Here is a 14,980-nt window from a genome sequence, read left to right on the forward strand (position 1 = left end):
GACGGGGCAGCACTGCAGTGAAGATTTGTACAGCCAGTGCCGGGACAAGGTCATCTAGGGCCCATGGCAAACATACTGAAATGCACCCCCCCCCCCCCCCCGATGCATGAGCATTATATGTCAGCAAAAATCCCCGCCCCCCCCCCCAAAAAATCGAAAAATGGCAACTTATCTGCATGAATACCCCCTAAGCAAAAAATCACCCTCTTCCCAGTACAAATCTGCCCCCCTGCTGAAATTCCCCCTCCCAGAACAAATATTTGTGCTCCCCCCCCCCCAAAAAAAATCACCCCTCCTAGCATAAATCCTATACCACTAAAATTTCCCCTCCAAATACACCCCCCCCCCCCCCATCCCCCAATTTCCCTTCCTAGCACAATTCCCCACATCATATAACCTCTTGTAGCACAAAACCCCCCAATCTCCCCTCCTAGCACAAATCCACTTCCTCCATCCCCCGTCCCAACACAGATCCCCTTAAATCTCCACTCCTGGCACACTCCCTCAAATTTCCCGTCCTAGAACAATTTTTACCGCCTGCCACCCCCCAAATTCCCCCTTCCAACACAAATCCCCTTCTCTCCAATCTCCTCATGGCCCCCTCCCACCTCACATGATACCACAGTGCCCAGGGCAGCCGTCCATCCTGCCCACCCCTTGTCCCGGCCCTGTGTACAGCATCCATCAGCCTGCACATCATTGGACATCTTCATTACAGGTAAATGAAACTAAAGCTGTACTAAAAAATGTTTTTTATGTAGACTTCAGCGTTAACCGTGTCCGCTGTTTTGACCACACCCACTCGCGGTACGTAATCAGGGCACATTTTTCTTCTTGTTCCCTTCAAGATGTCCCTTCCATACCATGGAGGAGTTTTAACAAACGTATCTTCTATTACAGGATGTTTTTATTTTACGTTCATCCTTGTAGTGGCGGGGTCACTTTCCTGTCAAATTTGTTTATTAAATTATAGCAATTAGTATACATAAGTACATATGGTGGCAGCAAAAGAAAAGAAAGAAAAGATCACATATATGGTAATAATATTGAGTTGTAGTTCCAACATAAACGAAAATAATAGTTAATAGTTTAACTAAAACTATTTTAGCATGGCTCTAACTACTCAAAAGATTGCGTTATACATTGTATAAGAGAGGATAAAACCAACTTAGACCAAGTTAATATAAAATGACCTGAGATAATAATTAAGACTTTTTTTTTTATTTTTTTTTTTATCAAGAATATAGTTTTTAAATAAATAAATAAATAAATAAATTATTATGGAATCTAAAATCTTATACTAGATATTGGAACTATGATAACCAAGGAAATAAAAGTTCTGCTGCCAGAACTACAGTAAAACCTTGGACTGTGAGCATAATTCCTTCCAGAATCATGCTTGTAATCCAAAGCACTTGTAAATCAAAGCGAATTTCCCCATAAGAAATAATGGAAACTCAAATGATTCGTTCCACAACCATTTATTCATAAGTCCTTCAGTTTATAGTCCATATAAAAAGATTATAGCAATGTGACCAGGTTGTGTAACCATAAAATGTCCATCCACAAATGGAAGCCTCCACAAGGGGATTAGAAGCAAAATCCAGCAGGAGCTCAAGAGTATAAAAGAGAAGAGAGGCGCCTCTAAGTGTAGCAATATGTTGCTAAATGTTGTACCTTCATTAAATGTAACCATATTGCTACACTTAGAGGCGCCTCTCTTCTCTTTTATATGTGACATGACGCTACTCTTATATCAAGATGTCGCTTGTATATCAAGACAAAATTTATTTAAAAATGTTGCTTGTCTCTCAAACCAAGGTTTTACTGTATATAAAGAGTACATTTATTTATTATTTATTTATTTCAGGTACTTATATAGCGCCGTCAATTTACGCAGCGCTTTACATATATATATTATACATTCACATCAGTCCCTATACCCTCAAGGAGCTTACAATCTAAGGTCCCTAACTCACATTCATACCTATACTAGGGCCGATTTAGACCGGATCCAATTAACCTACCAGCATGTCTTTGGAGTGTGGGAGGAAACCGGAGTACCCGGAGGAAACCCACGCAGACACAGGGAGAACATGCAAACTCCAGGCAGGTGGTGTCGTGGTCGGGATTCGAACCAGCGACCCTTCTTACTGCTAGGCGAGAGTGCTACCCACTGCGCCACTTTGAAAGAGGAGAGATAGAGAATAGGGAGAAAAAGTAGAAGAGCGAAAGATGATAAAATAAAAAGTAATCTTAGGTAGGAGAAAAAGAAATAGATAGGGAAGAAAGAAATTAGAGGTAGTAGGGGTCCCCGGGGTAGTAGATGGTAATAAACACATACCACGTGTAATAATATACCCGAACCATTGTGACTCCATTTACTTGTCATGTTAGCTTAAATCTGCAACTATGAAAGAATGCTTAGAAAGATGCTTGCACAAGCACTGTACTCTATATATATATATATATATATATATATATATATATATATATATATATATATATATCATTGTGGGTTGGTTTGTCCTTTCCTGTTCCCGGTTCTGTAGGCCATGGGACAGGATGCATGACTTATGACTCATAACCGGATGGTCTGTTGACTCCTGTGAAGTCATGATAAATATATCTTAGGGGTCGCTGACTTGTATAACCATATATTTATATATATACAAATACATAATTTACTAACCACTCCCCTTTCTCCTCTTTTAATTGGCAAGTTGAACCATATATAAGCTGTATACACACCTAATAAAGGCAGACGTTTTACAAATGCACAACCTGCTTCTCGTTTCATTCGGTGTCTCCAGATATCTGAGGGCCCTGTTGGTGTACCTACAAGAAGGGTGGTCATCCAGAACCTACTATTTCCTTTCACCATGAATGCAGAGAATGGAAGTAAAAATTGAGATTATCAAGGTCTTAGTAGGGAAGCATTAAAATTGGAAGGCAAAAAGTGAGTCACCCAGGGATTCCATATATTCTCAAAGTTGGATATTTTATCTTGAGCTATAGCCTCTGTTTTGGCATGGATCATAGCTTGATTGACTCTATTTTTAGTTTCAGGAATTATTAAGGATGGGGATTTCCAAGCTTTGGCAATTGTTTGTTTCGCGGCTGCAGTGATCTGTAATAGGAGTTTGAATTGGCGGTAGGAGAGAGTGGCCGGTTTTAAGTTTAAAAGTGCTATTGTAGGATCAGGATTGATAGGGATTTCAAACAGGGTTGAAATCATAAGAGATACATCTTTCCAGAATTTTTTTGCTACTGGGTAATCCCACCAAGTATGGAGATGTGATCCAAGATCCACCACAGCCACGAAAACAAGATGGAGAATAATTTGGAGCATATTTCACAATTCTAACAGGGACCAAATACCACCGTGTGAGTACTTTAATTGTCTCTAAGGCAGCTATGTTTTGTGAGGATGACTTAGTTGTGATCCAAATCTTATCCCAATCGGCTGCTTCCAACGAAAACCCAAGATCCATCTCCCACTTAGCCACATATGATGGTGGGTCTGAGTTGGGTTTAGTAATAGGATGAGTGTAAAGAGTTGAAATAAGTACCTTAGTTTGTGGGTCATGTTCACTTATATTTTCAAAGCACGTTAATTTATCTAAATGAATTCTTTCTTGTATATAGGGCATAAAAATGTTTTAATCTGAAGATATCGAAAGAGCTCTGAATTAGGAAGTTTGTGACTTTCACATACAGTATCTCACAAAATAGAGTACACCCCTCACATTTTTGTAAATATTTTATTATATCTTTTCATGTGACAACACTGAAGAAATGACACTTTGCTACAATGTAAAGTAGTGAGTGTACAGCTTGTATAACAGTGTAAATTTGCTGTCCCCTCAAAATAACTCAACACACAGCCATTAATGTCCAAACCGCTGGCAACAAAAGTGAGTACACCCCTAAGTGAAAATGTCCAAATTGGGCCCAATTAGCCATTTTCCCTCCCCGGTGTCATGTGACTCATTAGTGTTACAGGGTCTCAGGTGTGAATGGGGAGCAGGTGTGTTAAATTTGGTGTTATCGCTCTCACTCTCTCATACTGGTCACTGGAAGTTCAAAGAACTCTCTGAGGATCTGAAAAAAAGAATTGTTGCTCTACATAAATATGGCCTAGACTATAAGAAGATTGCCAAGACCCTGTAACTGAGCTTGCCAAGATTGCCAAGACCACACAGCAGTTTAACAGGACAGGTTCCACTCAGAACAGGCCTCGCCATGGTCGACCAAAGAAGTTGAGTGCACGTGCTCAGCGTCATATCCAGAGGTTGTCTTTGGGAAATAGACATATGAGTGCTGCCAGCATTGCTGCAGAGGTTGAAGGGGTGGGGGGTCACCCTGTCAGTGCTCAGATCATACATATAAAATTGGTCTGTATGGCTGTCGTCCCAGAAGGAAGCCCCTTCTAAAGAAGATGCACAAGAAAGCCTGCAAACAGTTTGCTGAAAACAAGCAGACTAAGGACATGGATTACTGGAACCATGTCCTGTGGTCTGATGAGACCAAAATAAACGTATTTGGTTCAGTTGGTGACAAGCGTGTGTGGCGGCAACGAGGTGAGAAGTACAAAGACAAGTGTGTCTTGACTACAGTCAAGCATGGTGGTGGGAGTGTCATGGTCTGGAGCTGCATGAGTGCTGCCGGCAGTGGGGATCTACAGTTCATTGAGGGAACCATAAATGCCAACATGTACTGTGACATACTGAAGCAGAGCATGATCCCCTCCCTTCAGAGACTGGGCCGCAGGGCAGTATTCCAATGTGATAATGACCCCAAACACACCTCCAAGACGACCACTGCCTTGCTAAAGAAGCTGAGGGTAAAGGTGATGGACTGGCCAAGCATGTCTCCAGACCTAAACCCTATTGAGCATCTGTGGGGCATCCTCAAACAGAAGGTGGAGGAGAGCAAGGTCTCTAACATCCACCAGCTCCGTGATGTCGTCATGGAGGAGTGGAAGAGGACTCCAGTGGCAACCTGTGAAGCTCTGGTGAACTCCATGCCCAAAAGGGTTAAAGGGGTTGTAAAGGTATAAATTTTTTCACCTTAATGCATTCTATGCATTAAGGTGAAAAAACTTTTGATAATACCGCCCCCCCCAGCCCCCCCCGTTTTACTTACCTGACACCTCGAAACTCGGCCGCTCGTTCCCGACCTCCATTCAGCCGATCAGCCTGGTCGCTGATTGGCTATAGTGGATGGATTGAAAGCAGCGCAGCCATTGGCTCGCGCTGCTGTCAATCACATCCAATGATGCGGCGCGCCGGGGGCGGGGCCGAGTGATACAGCGAGCGGCTATAGCCGCCGGCTGTATCACGGGAGCGCACCCGCAATAACTAACCACCATGCGAGGGAGCTCGCATTAAGGTGGTTAGTTATTGCGGGGAGGAGCTGAGACAGCCGCCGAGGGACCCCAAAAGAGCAGGTTCGGGGCCACTCTGTGCAGAACGAGCTGCACAGTGAAGGTAAGTATAACATGTTTGTTATTTTTAAAGATAAAAAAAATTACCTTTACAACCCCTTTAAGGCAGTGCTGGAAAATAATGGTGGCCACACAAAATATTGACACGTTGGGCCCAATTTGGACATTTTCACTTAGGGGTGTACTCACTTTTGTTGCCAGTGGTTTAGACATTAATGGCTGTGTGTTGAGTTATTTTGAGGGGACAGCAAATTTACACTGTTATACAAGCTGTACACTTAATACTTTACATTGTAGCAAAGTGTCATTTCTTTAGTGTTGTCACATGAAAAGACATAATAAAATAATTACAAAAATGTGAGGGGTGTACTCACTTTTGTGAGATACTGTAAGTCAGGGAAAGTTTTGAATGAAGTAGAGGATGCTAGTTTACAGAGTTGAGTTAAATTAGTGTGAGGTCCATGCTTTAAAAGATTTAAGCCTCGTACACACGATCGGATTTTCCGACGGGAAATGTTCGATGACAGGCTGTTGGCGGTAAATCCGACCGTGTGTACGCTCCATCGAACAATTGTTGTCGGATTTTCCGCAAACAAATGTTGGATGGCAGGTTTTAAAATTTTCCGCAAACAAATGTCTGTTGTCGGATTTTCCAAGCGTGTGTACACAAGTCCGTCGGACAAAAGTCCAAAGTACAAACACGCATGCTTGGAAGCAAGGATGAGCCGGAAGCGGTCAGTCTTGTAAACTAACGGTCGTAATGGAGAATTAACATTCGTGACGCGGCAAATTATGAAATCTCGAAATGCAGCGCACAATTCTCTTCTTCTTTAATGGGATAATAATGAAGCTGTTTTGCTGGTGATACTGATAGTTATTGCAAACAAATTTTCAAAGGCTTTTTTTTTCTAGTGATATCAAGAATATTTTTATTATGGGTTTTTTTTTTTATTTGGGCAAGTTACCTCAACACCATTATCCTGTAGTTTTTAAGTTAAGTTAAGTTATCAAAGATACAACTATGTTGGTGTCACTTGTCAATTTTACATTGTATTTTTTTAAACGTAACTGCCTACTCCCAAACTGTCATTTGAAGTAAAACACACAGCCAAGTATTATTCTACACAATTTTTTTTATTGTGCATTAAAAAAAGAAAACAAATAAAATTAGACATGATATCTGCCAATAGAACTTAACCAAAAAGTATATTCTATGCATCCAAAAATATAGAAAATGTACCAAATCAAATCGTTATTCAGCCAAATAAATAATGTCAAAGCAATAACTCCAAGGCCAATAATAAATAACACGTTATCTCCTCCGATTCCGCAACATGGTTGGTTGACGAACAGCCGTTCAGAAACAAACTGAAAAGCGTGAAATGAAAAGCGCGAATCAACACTCACCAAACTTCTACTAACACGAAATTAGTAGAAGGAGCCCAAAGGGTGGCGCTAAAGAGCTGCAAAACAATGTAGTACGTCACTACGTTCGTGTTTGTTGGCCGACAATTCCTTGCCGTTTCTTTGCGAGACAAGTTTGGGCCAACGCCCTTCGGACAAAAGTCCACGGTTTTGTTGGCCAACAATCCGATCGTGTGTACGAGGCTTTAGGGGGAAGACCAAGTAGGATAGAAAAGTGGATTTTTAAGAAATGATAAAAGAGGTATAAAGGGAGATTGTAGTCCATTGACTAATTTAAATTTATCCAAAATGGCTAGCGTACGTTTAGTTATAGGATTATTGAGATTTTTTTTACAGTCGGAGGAATTAGACCATACGAGGTTGGTTATTGCGGCGGGGTCACTTTATTCTACTTCTGTGTATCCTCATCGGAATCTGTAAAAAGTTCATGAGTGCCAAAGGCACAAACAATAAATAGCTGAGCGCTGCAAGGCTCAACAGAATTGTATATTTTTAGGAAGCTAAAACCGGCCAAGCAAGCTCATAGTTTTTATCTTCTACACAAAAGCCTGCGAGTAGCAGATGGCAGAATGTTAAAGAGGAAGTAAACCCTGATTGGGGTTTATGCTTACCTTCAACCACAGAAAGTGTGGTTGAAGGTAAGCATAAAATTATCTGTATCAAAAAAGGAAAACAAACAATAAATAAATAGAAAATCACAAATAAAATCTGTTGGGCAACACAGAAAGCTTCCAGTTTTTTTTTTTTCCAACAAGACCCCTCTGAACCTTATGTATTAAAACCTAACTTTATTTTTTTGTTTTAAATCAGCACAGGGGAACGAGAGATGTGCCTTGTGCTGCTAGCTACTTTCCTAGGCTAAAGGGCGGTAAAAATGGTAGGAATTGCATCAATGGCATTGGCATCCATATCTGCAGCCTTAGAGGTAAATAGAAAACACCGCGCTAACCAGTAAAATGAATGAAAGCTGCTGCATACAGTTTGACAAAAACAACAAAATAGGCATATGGAAAAATGCAGCGCATGTACAAATGAATATAGGTCTTTAAAATGGTGAAACAGTTAAGAAATAACTAATTGACCACAGGTGCCTTGAAATAACTAATTGACCACAAAATCAACAAAAAAAAACAACAAAACCATCTATGGACGTTTGTGTTTCAAGGCACCTGTGGTCAATTAGTTATTTCTTGACTGTTTCACCATTTTAAAGACCTATATTCATTTGTACATGCGCTGCATTTTTCAATATATCTGCAGCCTTCTCCGCCTCCCTGACCTTAAAAGGAACGGGAGCACTGTAATGGGGAGACCTGATGTAAGGGGGCACTCTGATGGGACACTCGATGTAAGGGGACATTCTGATGGGGACACCTGATATAAGGGAGCACTCTGATGGTGACAATTGATACAAGGGAACACTCTTTTGGACAGTTGATGTAAAGGGGCACTCTGGTGGGGACACTTGATGTAAGGGGACATTCTAATGGGGACACCTAATATAAGGGAGCACTCAGATGGGGACACCGGGTGTAAGGGAACACTCTGATGGTAACAATTGATGTAAGGGGGCACTCTAATGGGGACAATTGATGGAAGGTAGCACTCTGATGGGGAAACTTGAAGCACTCTGATGGGACATTCGATGTAAGGGGACATTCTGATGGGGACACCTGATATAAGTAAACACTCTGATGAGGACAATTGATACAAGGGAACACTCTTCTGGACAGTTGATACATCTGGTGGGGACACTTGATGTAAGGGGACATTCTAATGGGGACACCTAATATAAGGGATCACTCAGATGGGGGCACCTGATGTAAGGGGGCACTCTGATAGGAACAATTGATGTAAGGGAGAACTCTGATGGGGGCACTCTGATGGAGACAGTTGATGTAAGGGGACATTCTGATGGGGACACCTGATATAAGGGAGCACTCTGATGGGGACACTTGATGTAAGGTTACATGCTGATGGGGACACCTGATGTTTAGGGACAATTGATGTATGGTGACATTCTGGTGGCAACACTCTGATGAGGTCACCTGATGTAAGAGGGCACTGTGATGGGGACACTTGAATTAGGGAATAAAGGAGATACTGTAATGGAGACACCTGATGTAGGGGGCACTATGATGGGGACATCTGATGTAAAGGACACTTTGTTGGGGATACCTGGTATAGGGGGCACTGTGTTAGGGACAGCTGATGTGAGGGGGCACAGTGATGGGAACATGTCAATTAAGGGGACACAGTGTTGGGGACATCTGATTTAAGAGAGTACTCTGATGAGGACACCTGATGCAAGGGTGCACTGTGATAGGGACATCTAAAGTAAGGGGAGTCATAGCACAAACATGAGAACAAAATTTTATTGACCTGTGCCTGCTGCATTTGTTTTCTCTATTCGTACAAATTTTTTAGATTGTACTATTTGAAACAAATTCGCTTTTTTATATGTACACCTCCCAGACAGACAACAAACCCATCACCCTTGGATGGCTAAATGTGGTGCTTAATTACTAACATGAGTGATCTGAAAAAAAAAAAATATACGGTATTTTTACAGAAATATTTTACCCATCTCTGGAATGTTGAAAGATATTTGCTGTATCTCTATTCTTGGGTCGTGGAAAGCTTGCCGGCCCCCAGTGATTGGTATGCTCTGTCTGGGCTGGAGTCTATGGACACAATGTACACACCATCCAGACAAAGCCATGTGCTCGCAGTAGACAGCTGACTCTCACAGAGAGGACGACTCCTAGGAATGGATGGAATGGGCAAATGCATGTCGAGGAATTTTTTTTTCTTTTAGTATTCCAGGAATGAGAGGAGTTGTGTTATCCTTGGTGTTATCCTTGTGTAATTCTCTTTTGGGGGGGTTATGAGAAATGGCATTCCTTAAACAGGATATTGCTAAAACCTGTAAGTAAATAAGAGAACCAGAACCTTCGCTAAATGGAAGAGTGGGTTTGATAATAATGTTGGCAGTGCCGCCACCCAGGACATGGCCTCTGAGTACAGAGGGGATTCCCTTCCTGGGATATTAAAGGGGTTGTAAACCCTCAAGGTTTTTCACCTTAATGCATTTTATGCATTAGGGGTAAAATCTTCTGTAGTGCAGCACCCCCCAAACCCCCCCTTTAACTTACCTGAACCCGATCTTTCCAGTAACGAGAACGAGCGCAGCAGCTCCAGCTGCTGTCTCGGGTCCTCATTGGACAGATTGATAGTCAATCAAATCCAGTGACACGGGAGGCGGGGCCAAGTCCTTCTGTCTGTGTCAATGGGCGCAGAAGCAGGACTCGGGAGCGCACCCGCGCAAGTGCATTGAAAGCGTCTCTCTCTATAGTATAGTTCGGTTATGTGTAGTATACTGTAGTACAGTCGCCAACCCCCCCCAAAAAAAAAAAAATGGGTCCACATGAGCTTTTAGCCATAATATGTACAGCATTTTAGCAGGTTATGGCAGGCTTACCTTGCAAGGGATCCTCTTCCAGCGCTGTGGTGTCAGTGCTCCTCTGGGTCACTTTTTTTTTCGCCACAATGCACCTTCACCTAAGTAGACAAAAATCCTTGCACCAGCCCCGATGCACTCACTCCAGAGTCTGCTGCATGTCATTTTTCTACACCAACTTCCTGATTGGACCATGCCTGTGCAATGTGTGCCTGCACAACCAGGGTTTCAACACAATCACAAGGGTGACAACGCAGAAGCACAATTGTGAGCTAGGAGCAGAGTTGTCACCTTATAGCAGGAAGTGTTTTAACAAGGACCTTCATGGCAGGATCTTCAGGTATTCTTTTGAAAGCGTTGAGTTCCACTCATTTTTAAGAGTTAACTAGTGGCGGCCACTCCATTAGGGGCGCAGGGGCGCCGCCCCCTATCCATGCATCTGGCCCCCTAGTCTACATGCGGGGCGCCGGACACATGGATTTCAATGGGTTTTTTTTTTAAGCACATGATTAGAGCCTGAGGCTCTAATAGGCATTAAAAAAGAGTGGGCTCGGAGCGCAGAGCACTGCGCTCTGAGCCCACCCAGTTGTATGACAATAGCGAATGAATATTCACTATTGTCACACTGATTCTCCTCCCGATACACTTTAAGGCTGGGTTCACACCTATGCGCATTGGATGTGGGTTTTCTCCGCATCCAATTCGCATAGCAGGAGAATAGCTATCTATGGAGCCGGTTCACATATCTCCGCAGCAGGTCCGGTGCGTTTTGCAGGAAAAACGTGTGCCTTTTTTGGTCCATTTCAGGTCCGAATTTAGCCCAAAATTCGGGCTGAAATCGGACCTGAAGCGGTGAACCAGCACGCACCGGACCCCTGCTGTGCGACGGATGCGGCGATGGTGTGAACCCAGCCTAACAGTGGAGCTAGTAGTCAGGAGGTCCGGGGACCCCATTATTTATGGTTATGACCTGAGTGGAGGAATGATGGCTACCTTGGCCTATTATAAAAATAATTTTCCCACCACTGAGAAATAAGAAATCCCTCCACATGGCACATGCCCATTCCAGCCATTCCTCTGACTCTTCTCCTCGTTGAGGGCCAGCTGGCAGATGTCTTTGCTTTTATTATTTTGCACCCAGCTCCCCAACATAGTCAAACATGCCAATCTATGGGCTGGGGGAGGGGAAAATTCCTGTCTATTATTACACAACATTCCAAATTCCAGAGATCGATTATTTGCTTCTTCTTTTTCCGCATTAAAATTGCATCAATCGTATTGTCACCGGAGCTTGTTGCAGGCTGGTTAGTAATAGTATAGTACAGTATAGCAATATAATAGTATTGTATAGTATAGTAATATATTAGTATAGTATCATGTAGTATACTAATATAATAGTTTAGTACAGTATCGTATAGCATCATATACTATAGCAATATAATAGTATAGTATTGTATAGTATAATAAAATTATAGTATAGTTCAGTTATGTGTAGTATACTAGTACAGTGGCAGCCCATCAATAAGAGGCGCAGGGGCGCCGCCCCCCCAAAGCGAAGAAATAAATAAATAGTCCCTTTAAGAGTGTGCAGGGCGCCGGACACACATCCGCTATGGGGGGTATAATGTCATTGCAATGATTGCGGGTAAGAATATCTATTGGCAGGCCTTTGGACCGCCCTCGGGGCACAGAGTATTACGCCCTGAACACTCCCTCTCTCGCATAATGTTTCAGTAGCGTCTACTGATTGGCACGGCACTAGGACATAGGGCGGTGCATTATTTGCATAGTGGCTACTGATTGGCATGGTACTAAGCGTAGGGCAGTGCATTAGGTTTCTGCTGGAAACCTAATGCATCTGCCCTATGTCCTAGTACCGCCGCTGCACCAATCAGCAGCCACTTTTGTAAATAATGCCCTGCTCTATGTCCTAGTACCACGCCAATCAGTAGCCGCTGTCACAAAGTTTCATTGCAAATGCATTAGGTTTCCAGATAGTGATTGGCGCGGTAATAGGATGTAGGGCGGTGCTATTAGAGGAACCGCTGCGTCACTTCCGGTTTCTGGAGCGTGGATGGAGACCTAAACAGAGGAGTCGGCCAGCCTGCAGGTGGAGTGAAAAAAAAAAAACCCTTGATACTGTATAAGGGGGGGGGGGGGGGGGAGGGGTTGCTGATCTATATGTATGGAGGGTCATTATGCTGTATATGGGGGGTCCTTATGTTTGGGGAGGGTCTACTGATCATGTATGGGGGTCCTAATCTAGTATGGGAAAGGGTACTTATGGGGTACTTTTATTGTTGAACAGTTATGTTTTTGTATTATTTGTGTTTTTAATATAATTGTATCTCTTTTCAGATAGAGAAACATATTCTCTTATCTGTTCCGTCTGTGAACCTTGGCCGTGTCCTGAAGAAGCCTAGCGGCGAAACGCGTAGACATACAAGGGCTCACTGCACAAATAACATATAGATGCATTTATGCTACATTTTTTATTCGTATCTGGTCTTTTTGTATATTGTTAACCTAAATAAATTTGATTGTTTATAATTTATTGTCTCTCCATTGTTTCTTAGCCTATAAAGTCCGCCTGTTTGGTAATACTTAGTATTGCCTAAATTTGTTCCCCCTAATTATTTACGGATGTGGCTGTCTGCTGTGCACTTTTCCTATTTAGTTACTTATGGGGGTCCTTACCTATTTTTTTTTTTTTGTAATTCCTTTATTTTTCCAAGTGTTGCATTTTACAGCCAAGCAGAGAAAATGAACCTACAGAGCATAATCAACATATAGCATCAAGAAAGAAAATCTCTGAACAAATCAAGTATGAGGATGGTCTACAATTATTCATACATGAGCAACACAGAAAATAACGATGTGAGAGGCCAAGCACGAAAATTCGTAAGCTTAAGACTGTGCAACCATATTTAACGAAATAATATATTTTACCAAGAATCGAGCTTCCCAGTGGCCAGGTGGACCCATACTGGGAATAATGAAGCTAAATCAATATACAACAGGATACTCGGATATCCTAAAAAAAGCTGAAACCCAGGGAGAGCTCAGTAAAACAAGATGGTAAACAAATATGAAAAGAAAAGGGAGAAAGGTTAAGTAAGAGGCAGTTGAGAGGATTAGGAGTAGGGGACCAATAGTCCCCAGTTGTACGGAAAAGAAGAAGAGCAAGGTTCAGCATGAAGGGAAAAACCTCTCGCCCAGGGAGTTTAACCAATCTCAAGGGTTCAGCCCAATTGCGATACTCCCTGCAAATAGGCGTCAGATCCTCAATGTCCCTGAGTTCATTGACTTTGGAAAACCACAAGGACTTCGACGGTGGGTTCTCATCTCTCCATCATAGGGGGATGCAAGCCTTAGCTGCATTCAATATCTGAATTGTGAGGGAGGCCTTATACTTCTTAAATGGACGTTTCGAAAGATGCAACAGACAGGCCGCAGGGTTCCCCTCCAAGTCAACCTTGGTCAGGTGCTTGACAGTGCCAATCACCTCCCGCCAAAAGGACCTCAGTTTGGGTAAATCCCAAAAGATATGAAGCATCGTTCCCTCAGCATTGCCACATGGTCAACACATACTGGGAATCTGAGGATAAAAGTGGTGCAGAGTGGCGGGTAGTCTGTATCATCAGATCAGGATCTTGTAGCCAGTCTCTTGGATTTTAGTGGCCATGGAGGACTTCTGTGCAAAATGGAGAATTTTCTCCTTCTGCGTGTCTGTGAATTGGGTTTCAAGGTCTGCTTCCCATTTAGAAAGGAACCCAGGCACAAACCCTACCGCCGTTTGGGTCAGGGATGCGTAAATCAACGAAAGACAATGACGGAACGGCTCCTTCCTATGGCAGATATGTTCCAGTTCCGTAAGCTGTCGAGCTATACCCGAAGTGCGCGAACACCGACGGAGAAAGTTGCGCAACAGAAGACTGCTCCAGAAGTCTAGAGGGGGGTCTGTAGCTGTCACGCAGATAGTGGGGGAGAACTGACCATCTGGCCCCAGAAAATCACAAAAATGGGGGAGACCGCTTACAGCCAGGCGCCGAAAGTGAAGGTTCTGAAAGCCTAGTAGAAGTTCTGGATTGCCCAGTATAGGCACCAAGGGGGAAGGTGTCCCTAGTAACTGACAATGTACTGCCAAGGTTAGGATGATCACTGAGAGCATTTGGTAAGGAAGAAGCGATCCACGGCCAACTCTTCGCTGTGTCATTGGAGTCTTCCAGTTCCATGGCCACCCACCGTTTCGCTGCACCATGGCAGTGCCAGTCCACTATTTTGGTAAGGTGCACTGCTCTGTAATAGGCCCGCACATCTGGGAGTCCAACTCCACCCCGTAAGGTGGAGAATTTGGAGCTTGAGGCGAGGCCTCCGATGGGACCATACAAACTCTCTAGACATAGAACTCACCCGTTGAAAGTACCCCAAGTGGAGACAAAATGGCAGCGCCTGCATCAAGTACAGCACTTTAGGTAGCATGGTCATCTTAAGGGGGCCCTTACCATTTATAGGGGGGTGGACTGATCATATATGGATTTCTTTATCTTGTGTATTGGGGAGTCTATATAGGGGGGTCCTATGCTATATGGAGGGTCCTGGTCATGTATGGGGGAGTCCTTATCCTGTATGGGGGGGCTTATGGG

This window comes from Aquarana catesbeiana, linkage group LG12 (genome assembly GCF_042186555.1).
Source record: "Aquarana catesbeiana isolate 2022-GZ linkage group LG12, ASM4218655v1, whole genome shotgun sequence".
Taxonomy (NCBI): Eukaryota; Metazoa; Chordata; class Amphibia; order Anura; family Ranidae; genus Aquarana; species Aquarana catesbeiana.